This window comes from Macaca mulatta, chromosome 6, assembly GCF_049350105.2.
Source record: "Macaca mulatta isolate MMU2019108-1 chromosome 6, T2T-MMU8v2.0, whole genome shotgun sequence".
Lineage (NCBI taxonomy): Eukaryota > Metazoa > Chordata > Mammalia > Primates > Cercopithecidae > Macaca > Macaca mulatta.
Genome location: NC_133411.1, coordinates 181,948,192 through 181,966,720, shown reverse-complemented (window position 1 = coordinate 181,966,720; position 18,529 = coordinate 181,948,192). Strand labels below are relative to the sequence as shown.

General features: G+C 42.1%; 1 protein-coding gene across 2 annotated transcripts in view; it reads right to left on the bottom strand.

Moving 5' to 3' along the window:
* CREBRF (CREB3 regulatory factor) overlaps positions 1–18,529 on the bottom strand; it is an 85,251-nt gene that overhangs the window by 55,688 nt on the left and 11,034 nt on the right. The window lies entirely within an intron of this gene.

The following is an 18,529-nucleotide window of genomic DNA, read 5'->3' as shown; positions in this document are numbered from 1 at the left end:
CAGCAAGTTTTTAACAGGTGTATGTTTGAGGGAAAATGGGCCTGGGGACTGCTTTGCAGAGTGGTTTCAAGGGTTAAGTTAAACAATGACTACAAATCACGTGGCACAGGATTTTGACAGGGTACAGACTTAAATGTTAGTGTTTTTTCCCTTCTCCGTGAAGACCTTAATCAGGAGGAACTGAACAGTTATACTCGCTTCATTTTCCTGTCCAAGATCAGTGGGTCTCAAAGTGTGATCCAAAGATCAGCAGTACTAACATCAGCATCAACCTAAAAATTTGTTTAAAATGCAAAATCAAAACAGAACCTCTAGGAGTGGGTGCCAGCAATGTTTTTTAATACACCCTCCAGGTGACTGTGGTCCTCTCTAAAGTTTGAGAAACACTGCCCTATCCTTGATCTAATTTGGTCTAGATGTAGTGTCACTTCTTATATTGGTAAACAATCAATTTACAACAAATTTGCCTTCTGAAATCAGCACATTGTCTGGGGCTAGAGGGTTAGAGTAATACATTATATTAATTTCCTTTTTTTTTTTTTTTTTTTTTTTTTGGACAAGAGTCTCACTCTGTCACCCAGGCTGGAATGCAGTGGCCCAATCTTGGCTCACTGCAACCTCAACCTCCTGGGTTCAAGTGATTCTCCTGCCTCAGCCTCCCAAGTAGCTGAGATTACAGGCACACAACACCATGCCCAGGGACTCAATCATTGTTCTACTTAATTAGATTAATAAACTGACTACAATTTGTGTTTCCTGCATCTTTGCTGCACTCTCCCCTCCAGTGGGCTGTCATTCCCAACTCACTGGTCTAACCTAGGAAACAATGTCAAGTGCCCACCTAGAAACAGAGTTAACTGTGCTTTTCAATTCAGTGCTACAGTATAACTAGATTGCTCCCTGTTCCTGCCAAAGGCCTGTTCTTGCACAGTTTCTCCTTATGTGACCTCATGCCGTTGTCCTACAACTGGTATGTAGTCATAGTCATTGCCCTAATTCTCTCTCCTGACTCCTATAAGAAGGTCAGTCACTTTTTCTAGACCTATGATTTAGGCCTCCCAAAAGGCATCTAATTCAAGTCATGTGTTCAATAAAGTGGACTAGTATAATCTTGGTGTAAAACCTGGATCTGGGAGAAAAGTTTGATATCCTTTAAAATCTGAAAAATTGACCTTACTAGCAATAGGGTCAGCTGGGCGCAGTGGCTCATGCCTGTAACCCCAGCACTTTGGGAGGCTGAGGCAGGTAGATCACTTGAGGTCAGGAGTTCAAGACCAGCCTGGCCAACATGGCAAAACTCCATCTCTACTAAAAATACAATAATTAGCCAGGTGTGGTGGCATGCGCCTGTAATCCCAGCTATTTGGGAGGTTGAGGCACAAGAATCGCTTGAACCCGGGAGGCACAGGTTGCAGTAAGCTGAGATAGTGCCACTGCACTCCAGCCTGTGTGACAGAGTGAGACTCTGTCTCAAAAAAATTTAAAATTGTTAAAAATTTAAAAAAAAAAAGGAAGAGATTGAGTTCTATTGAATACACACTTATTGGCATCCAGTAAAGACACTATCTACCGACATCTTGGTTTATCAACAGTGGACAAAAAAAGGGCTAAATTCTAGTCACAGCTCTCACCTCCAAACTATACAACACTAGGTAAGGCCATCTTTCTAAGCCTCACTTTTCTGATCTTGAAGGGAAAAAAACAATACTCTTTCCTGGTTATTTAACTGTCTAAGCCATAAAACTTCAATACAAATACATGTATTTATTTAAAAATGTATTTAAACACATCAAAACAAACTTGAGTAAATGCAGTTAGCAAAAAGGGCAATTGTTTAGGAGATCTGGATTCCAAGTTTGATCCCGTAATTGAAACAGCCATACAAACTGGAGTAAATTTGTTAAGTTTATGCCTTAGCTCCTAGATCAGAGAAATAACACTTACTCTCTCTTAACCATGTAATAGAAATGTTATGGGAATGAATGACATATTACACTATGATGTAGTAATAAAATTAATTTGGAAAGGTGATTATCATCAATAGGTATATTGTGCCAATGCTTTCTGGTTTTGTTTTTTTGTTGTTGTTGTTCGTTTTTTTTGAGACGGAGTCTCGCTCTTTCGCCCAGACTGGAGTGCAGTGACCAGATCTCAGCTCACTGCAAGCTCTGCCTCCCGGGTTTATGCCATTCTCCTGCCTCAGCCTCCTGAGTAGCTGGGACTACAGGCACCCGCCACCTCACACGGCTAGTTTTTTGTATTTTTAGTAGAGACGGGGTATCACCATGTTAGCCAGGATAGTCTCGATCTTCTGACCTCGTGATCCGCCTGTCTCGGCCTCCCAAAGTGCTGGGATTACAGGCTTGAGCCACCGCGTCCGGCCTGTTGTTCGTTTTTGTTTTTTAGTTTTTCATTATTTGTCCTACAGCGAGTCTAGCTCAAAAGCTCAATACCTGTGATAACTTAGCAGCACGGCTAAATGTTTTCAAGGCACTGATTCCCAGAGAGGGTCTCTACCAAGTAATGGGTTGAGTTCGTTCACCTAGTTGTTTCTCCTAGTCTCACAAGTGGCAGCAAATAGGACAGGGAAAGGACCAATTCTACTCTATGCTGTGGAACTCCTTTTCAGTGATAAACGGCTCCCAGTCTCTAAAACTAATGATACAACTTCACAACAAACTATCTTCATCCCCAACATTTCATACCCATTTTCCAGAAATGCTTAGTACTCTTCCAAAACATTTATCATAACACAACCACAAAGAATGAAAGTGCCCACCCAAAAGTGAAGGAAGAAAAAAGTTTTCTACAGAATTTACCATTACATAGCATTTTCCATAATGATACACTACTCAAAAACTGTATCCTGTACCAGCAAACCATATACAATGGGTACATTAATATTTACAAAGCAGAATAATAAGGCCGGGTACAGTGGCTCACACCTGTAATCCCAGCACTTTGGGAGGCCGAGGCAGGTGGATCACAAGGTCAAGAGATCAAGACCATCCTGGCTAACATGGTGAAACCCCGTCTCTACTAAAAATACAAAAATTGGCTGGGCATGGTGGCACACACCTGTAGTCCCAGCTACTCAGGAGGCCGAGGCAGAAGAATCGCTTAAACCCAGGAGGCAGCGGTTGCAGTGAGCTGGGACTGTGCCACTGCACTCCAGCCTGGTGACAGCCTGGAGCCTGGAGACTCCGTCTCAAAAAAAAAAAAGGCAAGAATAACAACAGTGAGAAGGAAGGTGTAACAACTTGCTTTTCAGGATGGCTTTACACGTCTTTGGACTCAAGAATATCCGTATCTTACTTGAAGCTTTGATATTAAAATACATCAAAAGCAACGGTCTAGTAGCCCGGCACCATGGTGTGTATGCCTGCAGGCCCAAACTTAGGAGGCTGAGGCAGGAGAACTGCATGAGCCCAGGAGTTCGGGTCGAGCCTGGGCCAAACAGCAAGACCTTGTCTGTATTTTTAAAAATAAAAATAAACACAAAATTCAATTTACAAAGCAGTTGTCAATTTCCCAAAGTGTGAACCAAGGAATATTTGTTACAAAGAATGTTCAATGGTTACTCAACAAAAGGGTTGTGAGGTTTGAAAAACACATTAAATGAAGTTGTATACTGCCTTTGATATAGGACTTCATGGAAACTTTGTGTTAATGTGTTTTATAAATCACCAAAAGGTGAGTATACCCAGGTACCATTTCCTAAATGTATTTGATCATCAAATCTTCCATCCTGCCCTCATGCCTACCTCAAGATTTGTATTTCTTCCAGGGAAGTTGGGGGAAAAAGGGAAAGGCCAAATTCCTCTAGTCGTTATTTTCTTTTATTCATAGCACTGTTCCACCAGTTCCCAATACAGTTTTTGTTTTCTCTTTTGAGATGGAGTTTTACTCATCGCCCAGGCTGGAATGGCAATGGCGCAGTCTCAGCTCACTGCAACCTCTGCCTCCTGGGTTCAAGTGATTCTTCTGCCTCAGCCTCCCGAGTAACTGGGACTACAGGCAAGTACCACCACACTAATTTTTGTATTTTTAGTAGAGACGGGGTTTCACCATGTTGGCCAGGCTGGTCTCGAACTGCTGACCTTAGGATATCCACCCACCTCAGCCTCCCGAAGTGTTGGAATTACAGGCGTTAGCCACCACGCCCGGCCCCCAATACAGTTTTATGGATTTTTCAAGAGAGGACTGTAGTACATTAGAAATATTATTTATCAACAGATTTCCTGTACCTGAGGCTCATTTAAAAATAACAAAAGCTGTTAGGCAGACAAAGATATTCCTGTAACAGAGAACTAGATCCTAGACGGCTGAAGCATGAGGAGGAACACATGATTTTTTTAGGTTCAATGGTATCACTTGAAAATAGCCACAGCTTCAAATTCTTACACAGCCCCTTTCTGCTACGTCTTATCCTGGGCTTCTTTTGTTTTTGTTTTTGTTTCTCTGAACATGTATTGAGGCTTACTATGTATGATAGGCAAGACAAAAGGTAAAGTAATAGGTATAATCTTCTTACAAAAAGCTCATCCCTAGAACTGCCGAAATAAGTAATCGTAACTTTAAAAGCCAAGCCCAAGACTTGACTGGTGTGTCCTGGCAGCTTACATATTTTCAAGAGCTCCTCAATTGTGTTCTTTCTGAATCTGAGAGTTTCAGCTAATCCTTGAGTCCACATATAAAGAAAAAGTTCACATCAAGAAATATATAAACCTCATTGTAAATGAGAGTATTTTACAAACAATATATATTTATTATGTATTGATAATAATATATATTATATATTAATAATAAACATACCTTTTTGTAAATAAACATGCCTTTTTGTAAATGAGAGTATTTTATGAATAAGGAGATGCTGTATATGATGGCCAGAATCCCTGCAGCTCCCCTTTTATATGGAACTGACTTAGGCCATTGCCCCCTTTTAGTAACTTAAGGAAACTGGTTCCTCACAACAGTAAGTAGCTCTTCTGAGTCATCTAACATTCATCAGAGTAAATGCTAAAACATTTTTGACACACCATTTAGGATGAGTATTATCCAAAAAGTGGAAAATAACAAATATTGGCAAGGATATAGAGAAATCAGAGCCCTCGTGCATTTGCTGGTAGGACTGCAGCTGGTGTGGGAAACGGTTTGGTATTTCTTCAAAAAGCAAAATCCAATTACCATATAATCTAGCAATTCCACTCCTAGGTATATACCTAAAAGAGTTAAAAGCAGAGCCTGAAACAGATATGTGTACACCCATGTTCATGGCAGCATTATGCACAAAAGCCAAAAGGTAAACACAACTCAAGTGTCCACAAACAGATGAATGAATCAACAAAATATGACAAATACAACAATATTATTCAGCCATAAAAATGAATGAAATTCTGATACACACTACAACAAGAATGAACCTTAAAAACATTATGGTAAGTAAAATAAACTAGACACAAAAGGACAAATATTGTATGATTAGGCTTATATGAGGTGCTTAGAATAGAGAAAGAGAGTAGAACAGCGGTTACTAAGGGCTGCAACAGTTATTATTTAATAAGTGTACACAGTTTCTGTTTGGGAAGATAAAAGTGTTCTGGGGGCTGGGGGTGGTGGCTCATGCCTGTAATCCCAGCACTTTGGGAGGCTGAGGCGGGTGGGTCACTTGAGGTCAGGAATTTGAGACCAGCCTGTCCAAAACATGATGAAACCCTGTCTCTACAAAAAATACAAAAATTAGCCAGGCGTGGTGGCTTACGCCTGTAGTCCCAGATACTTGGGAAACTGAGGCAGGAGAATCGCTTGAACCGGGAAGGCAGAGATTGCAGTAAGCTCAGATCGTGCCACTGCACTCCAGCCTGGGCAACAGAGTGAGACTTGGTCTCAAAAAAAAAGTGTTCTGGAATAGACAGTGGTGATGGTTACACAATGCTGTTAATGTACGTAATGCCATAAAATTGTACAGCTAAAGATGGTTAAAATAGTAAATTTTTATATATTTTACCAAAACAATTTTTTTTTAAGTTTTTTAGATAAGAAGTGCCTGAATACAGGCCGGGCGCAGTGGCTCATCCTGTAATTCTAGCACTGTGGGAGGCCAAGGCAGGAGGCTTAGTTGAGTTCAGGAGTTCGAGACTAGCCTGGCCAATATGGTGAAACCCCGTTTGTACTAAAAACACAAAAAATCAGCTGGACATGGTGGCGGGTGCCTGTAATCCCAGCTACTTAGGAAGCTGAGGCAGGAGAATAGCTTGAACCTGAGAGGCAGAGGTTGCAGTAAGCTGAGATCACACCACTGCAATCCAGCCTGGGTTACAGAGTGAGACACTGTCTCAAAAAAGAAAAACAAAAAAGGAATGCCAATAAATTTATACTGCTATGTAGTTAATGTACTATGGTCTACTTTGATCTTTCCTAATCTTTGCTGGTTCATGTTCATTTCTTTCATGTGACCAGGGGTCTTGTTCCTCTCTCTGTTGTCTTTAAACTGTTCCAGATCCACAATTCTAAGAGGCAGAAACTGTTCTAAACACTAATTTTTTTTTTTTTTTTTTTTTGAGACAGAGTCTCATTCTGTCCCCCAGGCTGGAGTGCAGTGGTGCGATCTCAGCTCACTGCAACCTCCACCTCAGCTCACTGCAACCTCCACCACACCTCAACTTCACTGTGCCTGGCCATAACCCCTAATTTAAATAAATCATTTCTCCTAAGGCTTAATCCTCATTAAAGTTGAAAGAGGAAGAAAGGAAAGAAAAGACAGGCAAGGAAGATGCTATGGTTTGAATGTCCCCTCCAAAACATGTTTGAAATTTTTTTTTTTTTTTTTTGAGATGGAGTCTCGCTCTGTCGCCCAGGCTGGAGTGCAGTGGCCGGACCTCAGCTCACTGCAAGCTCCGCCTCCCGGGTTTACACCATTCTCCTGCCTCAGCCTCCCGAGTAGCTGGGACTACAGGCACCCACCACCACGCCCGGCTAGTTTTTTGTATTTTTTTAGTAGAGACAGGGTTTCACCGTGTTAGCCAGGATGGTCTCAATCTCCTGACTTTTTGATCCACCCGTCTCGGCCTCCCAAAGTGCTGGGATTACAGGTTTGAGCCGCCGCGCCCGGCCATGTTTGAAATTTAATTGCCATCCTACCAGTACTGGAATGTTGACCCTTTAAGAGGTAGGTATCAATGACATTATCACTGGACACAGGAGTGGGTTCTTGATAGAAAAAAATGAATTCAGATCAACTTCCTCTGTCTCATGTGCTCTCACCCTCTCGCCTTTTACTATGGGATGACCCTGAACAGATGCCAGTGTCATGTTCTTGGACTTTGCAGTCTTCAGAATCATGAGCCAAATAAATCTCTTTTCTTTTACTTTTTACTTAATTACTTTTTTTTCTTTTTTGTAGAGACGGGGTCTTATTATGTTGCCCATATTGGTCTCAAATTCGTGGGCTCAAGCAATCCTTCTGCCTCAGCCTTCCAAAATGCTGGGATTTGAAGCATAAGCCACCATGCTCAGCGATAAATCTCTTTTCTTTAAAATTATCCATTATCTAATCTGTGGTTATAGCAACAGAAAACAGACTAAGACAGGAGGTAAAGGACATAGGGAAGTAGGCAGGAGGGCAGGAAAGAAAGAAAGAAAGGGAAAGGAAGAGAGGCAGGGGAAGGGAGGGGTATGGACAGGGAGGTGGAGAAGGAAGGGAAGTGAAGAAGGGAGGCAAGGAGGCAAGGAAACAGGGAGGCAGGAAGAACAGGCAACCTTGGTGATTGAAAAGGTTATACAATGTGTATATCCCACGTGACTCCCTTGTTTGGCAAGAAAGACAACTTATCAGACTACCCAAGCTCTTTAGCAAACTAGGACCCATCTGCCTTATATTCTGTCCATCCTGTTATACTTCATAGGTCCCGCTCAACAATTCCTTTCCTTTCCTTTTGAAAACTACCCTACTCTGCAAGAGTAGAACAAAACAGTCCTTCAGATGCTTACTAAGTCAAGCCACTACCTGTTTCATGGTACAGTTGAAATCAGATATCCCAAAGTCTCCAAAACATTTAAGCAGCAGAGGTTGCCTATGCAAGGAATATACTGGGGGAAAGGTGGGGCTCAGGTTCTCCCTTTATTATGTAATATGAATCCTGTAACCAAAACTACAGGTGAATCACAATATTTTACCCTTTGAGAGCAGTTCTCTAGACTCCAAAATTTAGAAACAGGCAAGTAAAATTCAAAATACATTATCATAGTTTACGTCACAATTATTAGTAAAACATGCCCATTATTTATTTTCCAAATTCTGCTGCTGCTAGTCTTTAAGGAAGGACAATGGGAAAAGAGGAAAGTAAGGAGGAAGAAGGTGTATCTTTTCCCTCAGATTAGGTGAAAAAAGATCATCTTCCTAGCCAAAGCAGTACTCATAATGACCTTGTAAGAATTTGTGATCCTTTTGCCATACCACCTTGCACACTCTGTATACCTGATCAATGCAATAGTCTTTTATCCTCACACTCAAGAGTTTTTAAAATATGGGAGGTAGCCAGGCACGGTCACTCATGCCTGTAATCCCAACACTTTGGGAGGACAAGGCAGGCAGATCACGTGAGGTCAGGAGTTCGAGACCAGCCTGGCCAACATGGCAAAACCCCCTCGCTACTAAAAATACAAAAATTAGCCAGGTGCGTTGGTGGGCACTTGTAATCCCAGCTACTTGGGCAGCTGAGGCAGGAGAATCACTTGAACCCCAGAGGTGGAGACTGCAGTGAGCTGAGATCACGCCACTGCATTCCAGCCTGGGTGACAGAGTGAGACTCTGTCTCAGAAAATAAAAAAATAAATAAAGAACAAAAATGTAAAAAATAAAATAAAATATGGGAGGTGAATTAGGTCTGCCACGAAAAATGTAATTAAACAAAATAACGAAAACCACCTTTTACTGAAAATCTTAAAAAGCAAACAGAATATACTAAATCTCAAAAGCGATCTCTCTCCTTAGAATGCCATGTTAGAGGAAGACAGAACTCTCAGTTACAATTTTGTTCAATTCCTTTCCAAAGGCTTCTATCCAACTTTAATCTTTGGGTTACAGGGGCAACATATGGGAGCTTAGTCAAAGCTCTTTGGGAACCAATAAGGAAGAAGTTTTGTTTTTGTTTTTTTTTTTTAAACAGAGTTTCGCTCTTCTTGCCTAGGCTGGAGTGCAATGGTGTGATCTCTGCTCACTGCAACCTCCACCTCCAGAGTTGAAGCCATTCTCCTGTCTCAGCCTCCAAAGTAGCTGGCATTACCACAGCTACTTTTACGCAGCTACTTTTACCACAGCTACTTTTACCATAGCTACTTTTACACAGCATGCACCACAAAACCCAGCTAATTTTGTATTTTTAGTAGAGATAGTTTTTCACCATGTTGGTCACATTGGTCTCGAACTCCTGATCTCAGGTGATCTACCCACCTCAGACTCCCAAAGGGATGGGACTGCAGGCATGAGCCACCACGCCCTGCCAAAAAGAAAACTATTATTTATTTATTTATTTAGACGGAGTCTCGCTCTGTCACCAGGCTGGAGTGCAGTGGCGTAATCTCGGCTCACTGCAACCTCCGCCTCCTGGGTTCAAGCGATTCTCCTGCCTCAGCCTCCTGAGTAGCTGGGACTACACGCACCCGCCACCACGCCCACCTAATTTTTTGTATCTTTAGTAGAGACAGGGTTTCACCATATGAGCCAGGATGGTCTCAATCTCCTGACCTCATGATCTGCCCGCCTCGGCCTCCCAAAGTGCTGGGATTACAGGCGTGAGCCACCCAGCGCCCGGCCCTAAAAAGAAGACTATTAAAGCAAGTGTCTAGATTAATCTGAGTTGAATGGGAAGGACTGCTTTTTTTTTCTGAAAACTATCAATTGCAAGGTATTGGAGGTTTTCTGCAGCCTTGATATCTGTCAATTAAGTTGTTCAGAGCACAAGAATAAGAGCATGGACCAATTTTAGACAGAACCAGAGGATGCATTTCTAATCCCAGCCAACTCTGATTACCACTGGGGACAAAATATTCACAGTTTGTATCTGTGTAGCTGTTTACAGATTAAAGTACATTTCTACACCCTGTCATTTGATAAAACAACTTGGTGAAGTAACAAGAACCAGTATTTTGATAAAACATCTAGTTAATATAGTCTTGGTATCAGGATAACCACTATCCCCCAGTCCCTGTCCAACCCTTTTACATTAATAAATTAAAAGTACAGCAAGGATAAGAGGTTTGTCCAAGGTCATTCAGTAAATGGATGCCTCCAAGCAAACCCATCGTCACAAGACTATCTCTACTCTTAGGGCCTCAAAGATCATTTCTAAAGAACTCCCAAATCTACATTTTGAACCTAAACATGTGTATGCATGAGCTCTATCATCTGAGATGTGGATATCTCCATGTTCATATTCCAATACCTCAGATACAATATGCCATCTCCCCATCCAAACATTCCTATTCTGTCAATAATACTATCACTCTCCGACATTCAGGGATAGACGGCTGATTTCAGCCTTCATTCTTTAACTTCTTCTCCCCTACTCGCTTTGTTAAATCATACCAATTCTTTTTAACAAAGATATACAGATCACTTACCTTGTACTGCACACAAATGCATCTATTTGACTGTGCCCTTCCCTCTTTTTCAACCCTTACTTGGCCCTCATCATCTTATATTTACCATTCTAGTATTTGCCCTACAGTCTTCCTGTCTCTATCCTCCTCTTCCTCTCGAGTTCTTATGCCCCATTTTAAAATTATTCTCATGCCAATAATCCTAGCACTTTGGGAAGCCAAGGCAGGAGGATTAATTGAGGCCAGTAGTTCGAGACCGGTCTTGGAAACATCGTGAGACCCTGTCTCTACAGGGAAAAAAAAAAAAAAAAAACGTAAAAATTAGCCAGGCAGCCGGGCGCAGTGACTCACGCCTGTAATCCCAGCACTTTGGGAGGCCGAGGTGGGCAGATCATGAGGTCAGGAGATGGAGACCATCCTGGCTAACATGGTGAAACCTTGTCGCTACTAAAAATACAAAAAATTAGCCGGGTATGGTGGCAGGCACCTGTAGTCCCAGCTACTCCGGAGGCTGAGGCAGGAGAATGGCGTGAACCTGGGAGGCGGAGCTTGCAGTGAGCTGCGATTGCGCCACTGCACTCCAGTCTGGGCAACAAGCCTCCCGGGTGCTGTGGCTCACGCCTGTCACCCCAGCACTTTGGGAGGCCGAGAAAGGCAGATTACGAGGTCAGGAGTTCGAGACCATCCAGGCTAAGACGGTGAAACCTCGTCTCTACTAAAAATACAAAAACAAAATTAGCTGGGCATGGTGGCGGGTGCCTGTAGTCCCAGCTACTTGGGAGGCTGAGGTGGGAGAATGGTGTGAACTCGGTAGGCGGAGCTTGCAGTGAGCCCAGATTGCGCCACTGCACTACGACCTGAGCTGGGCGACAGAGTGAGACTCCATCTTTAAAAAAAAAAAATAGATAAAACAATTAGCCAGGCATGGTGGCACATGCTTATAGTCCCAGCTACTCAGCTGAGGCAGGAGGACGGCTTGAGCTCAGGAGTTCAAGACTGTAGTGAGCTATGATTGTGCCACTGCACTTCAGCCCCAGCAACAGTGTAAGACACTGTCTCTTACAAAAAAAAAAAAAAAAAAAAAAATTATTTTTAAATAATTATTAAAAATTAATGAAAATTATTAAAATAAGTTTTTGAGACAGGGTCTTGCTCTGTCACCTACACTGGAGTGATGTGGCGTGATCTCAGCTCACTGCAACTTCCACCTTTCAGGCTCAAGCAGCCCTCCCACTTCTGCCTCCTGAGGAGCTGGGAATATAGGCACATGCCACCACGCCTGGGTAATTATTGCATTTTTTTGTAGAGAGGGTTTCACCATGTTGCCCAGGCTGGTCTCGAACTCCTGGGCTCAAGCAATCACCTGCCTTGGCCTCCCAAAGTGCTGGGATTACAGGCATGACCCACCACGCTTAGCCTAAAATAATTATTAGTATAAGATAAAATTATTCTTTCTAACCTACCACACATCATATTAACATTGTGCTCCAAAGTCATCAGCAACTCCCATACATTTCTTGGATAATGTCCAAACTACTCAGACCTTAGGCCAGACACAAGTGGTTCACACCTATAATCCCAGCACTTTGGGAGGCTAAGGCAGGAGGATCACTTGAGCCCCGCTGGGCCATATAGCAAGACCTAGTCTCTTAAAAAAAACAAAAACAAGGCCGGGCCCAGTGGCTCACACTGTAATCCCTGCACTTTGGGAGGCTGAGGTGGGTGGATTACCTGAGGTCAGGTGTTTGAGACCAGCCTGGCCAACATGATGAAACCCTGTCTCTACTAAAAAAAAAAAAAATTCGCTGGGCATGGTGGTGCATGCCTGTAATCCCAGCTACTCAGAAGGCTGAGGCAGGAGAATCGTTTGAACTCGGGAGGCAGAGGTTGCAGTGATGTGAGATCGTGCCACTGCACTCCAGCCTAGGCAACAAGAGCGAAACTCCATCTCAAAAAAATATATATATATACACACACATATATATACATATACATATATATACACACACACACTCATACACAATGACGCTATCTTTCCAACCCTGTCTTCCACTACTCTGTTTTAAAGTCTAATATTAGATTGATTTTACCATTTCCCCTAATCCTCAAGATAGTTACAATCCTACTTCACTCCACTAAAAATTTCCAGTAGTGAGACTCTGACCTTCATACCTTAGCTCATATTTTTCCTCTTCTCTCCTATTCCCTTGCTTCCACTACCAGATTGTGACATCTCTGAGAATGACCATCACATCTCACATCTATTTCACTACAGTGCCAAAAGCAATGCCTTTCCAAGCAGTCATCCACACAAGAGTTGGCTGAAAATGAATGGGAAATCCCCTAAGACCACATGTCCTTCTGGATAAGGAGTCAAAAGTGCGGTGCTCTTCACAATGAGGACATTACAAAAAAGTCAGTCATTCAATATATATTTATTGAGCATCTTTTATGTGCTCCAGAGATCTTAGTTTGTTAAATTGAGTCTTGAACCACTGTAATATCATATAGTAAAAATATGAAAAATTGTACTACTGAATTTTTTTTAATTTCCAAGAAGAGTGATATTTAAATTTTAGTCCATTTTAAAGACCTGATAGAATTATTGTCTAGGGAAAAGAGGATAGAGGAAGAAGTAGAATTAAATTTAATTTAAATCAACTGAATTCAGGCACTGGACTGATACATGTTACGCTGTTCTCTCCCTCGTCATTATTGTATTTTAATGTTTTAAACTACACAGCAGGAAGATAAACTCATCATATTAAAACAAAATATTTTATGCAGGATATTAAATATTTAAGTTTTAAAGAATCACTTTGTGGCCAGGCGCGGTGGCTCACACCTGTAATCCCAGAACTTTGGGAGGCCTAGGCGGGCAGATCACGAGGTCAGGAGATCGAGACCATCATGGCTAACACGGCAAAACCTCATCTCTACTAAAAATACAAAAAATTAGCCGGGCGTGGTGGCAGGCGCCTGTAGTCTCAGCTACTTGGGAGGCTGAGGCAGGAGAATGACGTGAACCTGGGAGGCGGAGCTTGCAGTGAACCAAGATCACGCCACTGCACTCCAGCCTGGGCGACAAAGTGAGACTCTCTCAAAAAAAAAAAAAAAAAAAAAAAAAAGAATCACTTCGTTTTTCAAGCTGTTCTGCAGAAATCTACAAAATGTTAAAAAGAGAATAGTACAATTAATGGCAGCAGCATAAAAACAGGCAGTGATGCGAGAATACACTGGAGCACACAGCAGGATTCCAGTGACACCAGACATTCTTCACACACTCTAACAACTTTGATGCTGTTGTTAGCAAGGATTTGAGCTCTTCTTCAAAATTCATTGTAGGGGCAAGGCATGGTGGCTCACTGCCTATAATCCCAGCACTTTGGGAGGCCAAGGCAGACAGACCACTTGAGGTCAGGAGTTCAAGACCAGGCTGGCCAACATGGCGAAACCCTGTCTCTACTGAAAAGAAAAATTAGCTAGGCGTGGTGGCGCACACCTGTAGTCCCAGCTGCTCAGGAGGCTGAGGCATGAAAATCACTTGAACTCAGGAGGCGCAGGTTGCAGTAAGACGAGATCACGCCACTGCATTCCAGCCTAGACTACAGGATAGATTCTGTCTCAAAAAAAAAAAAAAAAATTGTTTCCTTCCTCTTTTCTCAGATTTGGCACCGTTTCAAAAGCAGCATGAAATATACTAGAGATAATTTTCAAATTCTCTTCAAATTCCTTCCTACTGTGAAATAGGTTTTACTACCAGCATAAACTATGTAAAAGCCAGTACAGAGGTTATATGAACATGGTTTTGCAGTTATCTCTTTTAACACTGAGAAAAGCTTGGTACCTCTTTGGCGCTAACATTCCTAAAAAGCTTACTTTATGAGGAACAAACTCTAGGTAAAAGGTTATGCATTGGGAATGAATATTTCGAATTTCATGGCCAGGCATGGTGGCTCACGCCTGTAATCCCTGCACTTTGGGAGGCCAAGGTGGGTGAATCACCTGAGGTCAGGAGTTCGAGACTAGCCTGGCCAACACGGTGAAACCCCATTTCTACTAACAATACAAAAATTAGCCAGATGTGGTGGCGCACACTTGTAATCCCAACTATTCAGGAGGCTGAGATGGGGGAATTGTTTGAACCTGGGAGGTGGAGATTAAGGCACTGCACTCCAGCCTGGGTGACAGAGTGAGACTCCGTCTCAAAAAAAAAAAAAAGAATTTCATTCCAGACTCTCATCTCCCTTACTTTACGTATAAATGCAAGAATTCCCCTTTACTTTGTGGGGATACTGTGATTAACAATAAAACAACATATAAAGTATCTAGCCCTAGCACAAAACAGACACTCAATAAATGGTGGCTATTTTTATTCTCAGATCTATTCCTTGGTATATGATACTCCTGGGATGTTGCTATTAAGGTATAAAACCAAAGTTAACTGAGAATCCTTTTTTTTTTTTTTTTTTGAGATGGAGTCTCCCTTTGTCGCCCAGGCTGGAGTGCAGTGGCACGATCTCAGTTCAGTGCAACCTCCGCCTCCCAGGTTCAAGCAATTCTCCTGCCTCAGCCTCCCGAGTAGCTGGGACTACAGATACATGCTGCCACACCCAGCTAATTTTTTTTTTTTTTTTTTAGTACTGATGGAGTTTCACTATGTTGCCCAGGCTGGTCTCGAACTCCTGAGCTCAGGCAATTTGCCTGCCCCGGCCTCCCAAAGTGCTGGGATTACAGGTGTGAGCCACCGTGCCCAGCCCTCTCAGAATCCTAAATTGTCTAAATTCCACATTCCACCAAGCTAGAACCAGGGTGAATATGGGATACTCAGGCAACACAGGACACTTAACACCCCCCAGCCTTATGAGGGTGTATGTCAATTATGCAGGTTTAATCAGCAAAAGAATCTCTAAACTTACAAAGTAACTCATAAAGCTCCAAACTAGTCATCTCTATACACAATAAAGAAATGGCAGATAGGCCGGGCGCGGTGGCTCAAGCCTGTAATCCCAGCACTTTGGGAGGCCGAGGCGGGCGGATCACAAGGTCAGGAGATCGAGACCACAGTGAAACCCCGTCTCTACTAAAAATACAAAAAATTAGCCGGGCGCGGTGGCGGGCGCCTGTAGTCCCAGCTACTCGGGAGGCTGAGGCAGGAGAATGGCGGGAACCCGGGAGGCGGAGCTTGCAGTGAGCCGAGATCGCGCCACTGCACTCCAGCCTGGGCAACAGCGTGAGACTCCGTCTCAAAAAAAAAAAAAAAAAAAAAAAAAAAAAAAAATGGCAGATAAAGAGGAAAAGGCCTCTTTAGAGAGATTATTGCTCTTTATTGTTCAAACAAATACATATAATTTATTACCTTTTCATAGTTCATTATACTGGCTTCACTAAATGGTTCTAGACAATTTGAGGAAATAGAGTGACATATAATTTATGTGTATATCTGTAATACCTTGCATAGTTTCTAATAAAGAGACACACAGAGTTTAATCTATACCATATTTGTCTCAAAAGTGTTGAGATAAATCAAACAAGTGAGGCAGATTATTCCAACTGCTGAGAAAACATAGCACTGAATAGAATCAGCAGCCCTTAGAGAAGTACATAATCAGAACCTAGTTCCACTCCTCCATCAGGCAGTCAGTATTCTTAATATCCTTCCAATCAGAGGAAAGAATAAAATTTACAGTAACACGTTAGTTTTTAACTTGGGAATTTTGACAACCAGCAAGTTATTATGCTGAGCTATAAAACTAAGGTAAAAAGGACCTAACAAGTGCACTCTACTGGGAGGATACACATTTTAAAAGAGAAGACAAAATCAACTGAAGATTTACAGCTGAGGTCTCAAACTGGACTGCAGCGAGAAAACAATGCCCACAAAGTTGTGTTCAGTTGCAAATCAGTTGCATTAGTGTTTTTTAAATTGTAACTGCCAGTATTTAAATTTCACATGAAATTTCATATAAAATATGATGTCTGATCTCAAATACTACTCTTTTGGGGGAAAAATTAGACGTTGGGTACATATTCCCAGAAAGATGATCACTTGAAGTAAAGAAAGAGATCTCCTTAAATTGGCCTGTGCTCTTTAGCTTGCTTGGATCTCCAGCCTGTCCCATTTTACAGATGATAAATGTAAGCTGAAAGATGCTCAAAACCACAGAACTAGCAAAATGCCTATTTGTGAACGCTGGGGGTTCACTCTTGACAGCTCTGCAACTCAACTTCCAAATAAAATGTAATTAATGTTAAAAGAGAGGTATCTAAAAGACTTGTACATGAATACTTAAAGCCATTTTAGTTATAATAGCCTAAAATCTGGAAGCAAGGCAGATGTCTATCAACTGGTAAACAGATAAATTGTGGTATGTCCATACAATAACAAAGGCTCAGGCCCAGCACGGTGGCTCAGGGTAAGAAAGGTTGCTCACACCTGTAATCCCAGCACTTTGGGAGGCTGAGGCAGGAGGACTGCTTGCAACCAAAAGTTCCAGACCAGTCTGGGAAACATGACAAAACCCCATCTCCACAAAAAATCAAAAATTAGTCGGGCATCATGATGACACCTGTAGTCCCAGACACTCATGAGGCTGGAGGATCACTCTAGCCCAGGAGGTCAAGGATACAATGAGCCATTATCATGCCACTGCACTCAGCCTGGGCAACAGAATGAGACCCTGTCTCAAAAAGAAGAAAACAAACAAACAAAAAGACTCAACGAATACACAACACAATATGAATATCTCAAAATCACTGTTAACTAAAAGAAGTCAGACTCAAAAGACAACACATTATACCAAAAGATTTATATGAAATTCCAGAGAAGACAAAACAATACTGATACAAAGCAAATCAGTGACTGGAGCCAAGGGTGAGGGCAGGAGAACTGAATGAAAGGGGCATGAGGAACTTTCTATGGTGGTAAAAATGATGGAGATATAACAGTGGTTAGATGACACCATGTATTCGTCAAAACTCAAAATTGGTTGAATTTTCTCTTACATAAATTATAACTCAATAAAGCTGAATTTTAAAAAGAGGTGTTTAGAAAATAATAGAAAACTACCGAGAAGACTACTACCTGGGAAAGTTTGGGAAAGCTTTAGGGAAAAGGTGAATTGGACTTTGTTATAGAACAATTTGTAGGTGCATAAGAAATAGAAAACAGGGCACACAGGCAGTCACATTCTACACTCTGGCCTTTGAAGAAGTAGCATCTTTGGCCGGGCGCGGTGGCTCAAGCCTGTAATCCCAGCACTTTGGGAGGCCGAGATGGGCGGATCACGAGGTCAGGAGATCGAGACCATCCTGGCTAACACGGTGAAACCCCGTCTCTACTAAAAAAATACAAAAAAACTAGCCGGGCAAGGTGGCGGGCGCCTGTAGTCCCAGCTACTCGGGAGGCTGAGGCAGGAGAATGGTCTAAACCCGGGAGGCGGAGCTTGCAGTGAGCTGAGATCCGGCCACTGCACCCCAGCCTGGGCGACAGAGCAAGACTCTGTCTCAAAAAAAAAAAAAAAAAAAAAAAAAAGTAGCATCTTTGAATACAAGCGAAAATGTTTCAGAAAAAGAAATTCATAAAAATGGATAATTAAGTCCTTGGACAGGTATCAAAAGGAGTTGATGTTACAAGATTTCCCAAGAGGGAGTCAATTTATATGCTATTTACATGCAAAATAAGCAGATAGTGTGGAAGAATTTATTTTGCTTTGCTTTTAAATAAAACATAATGAGAGGTGGCACACATCTGCAGCCTGAGCTACTCAGGAGGCTGAGATGTGATTGTTTGACAACAGGAGTTTCAGGCCAGCTTGGGCAACACAGCAAAACCCCACCTCAAAAAAATAAAAAATAAAGCAAATAAAATGTAAAGGTAGGAGCAAAGAGAAACCCAAAGGGGTCAGGTGCGGTTGCTCACACCTGTCAG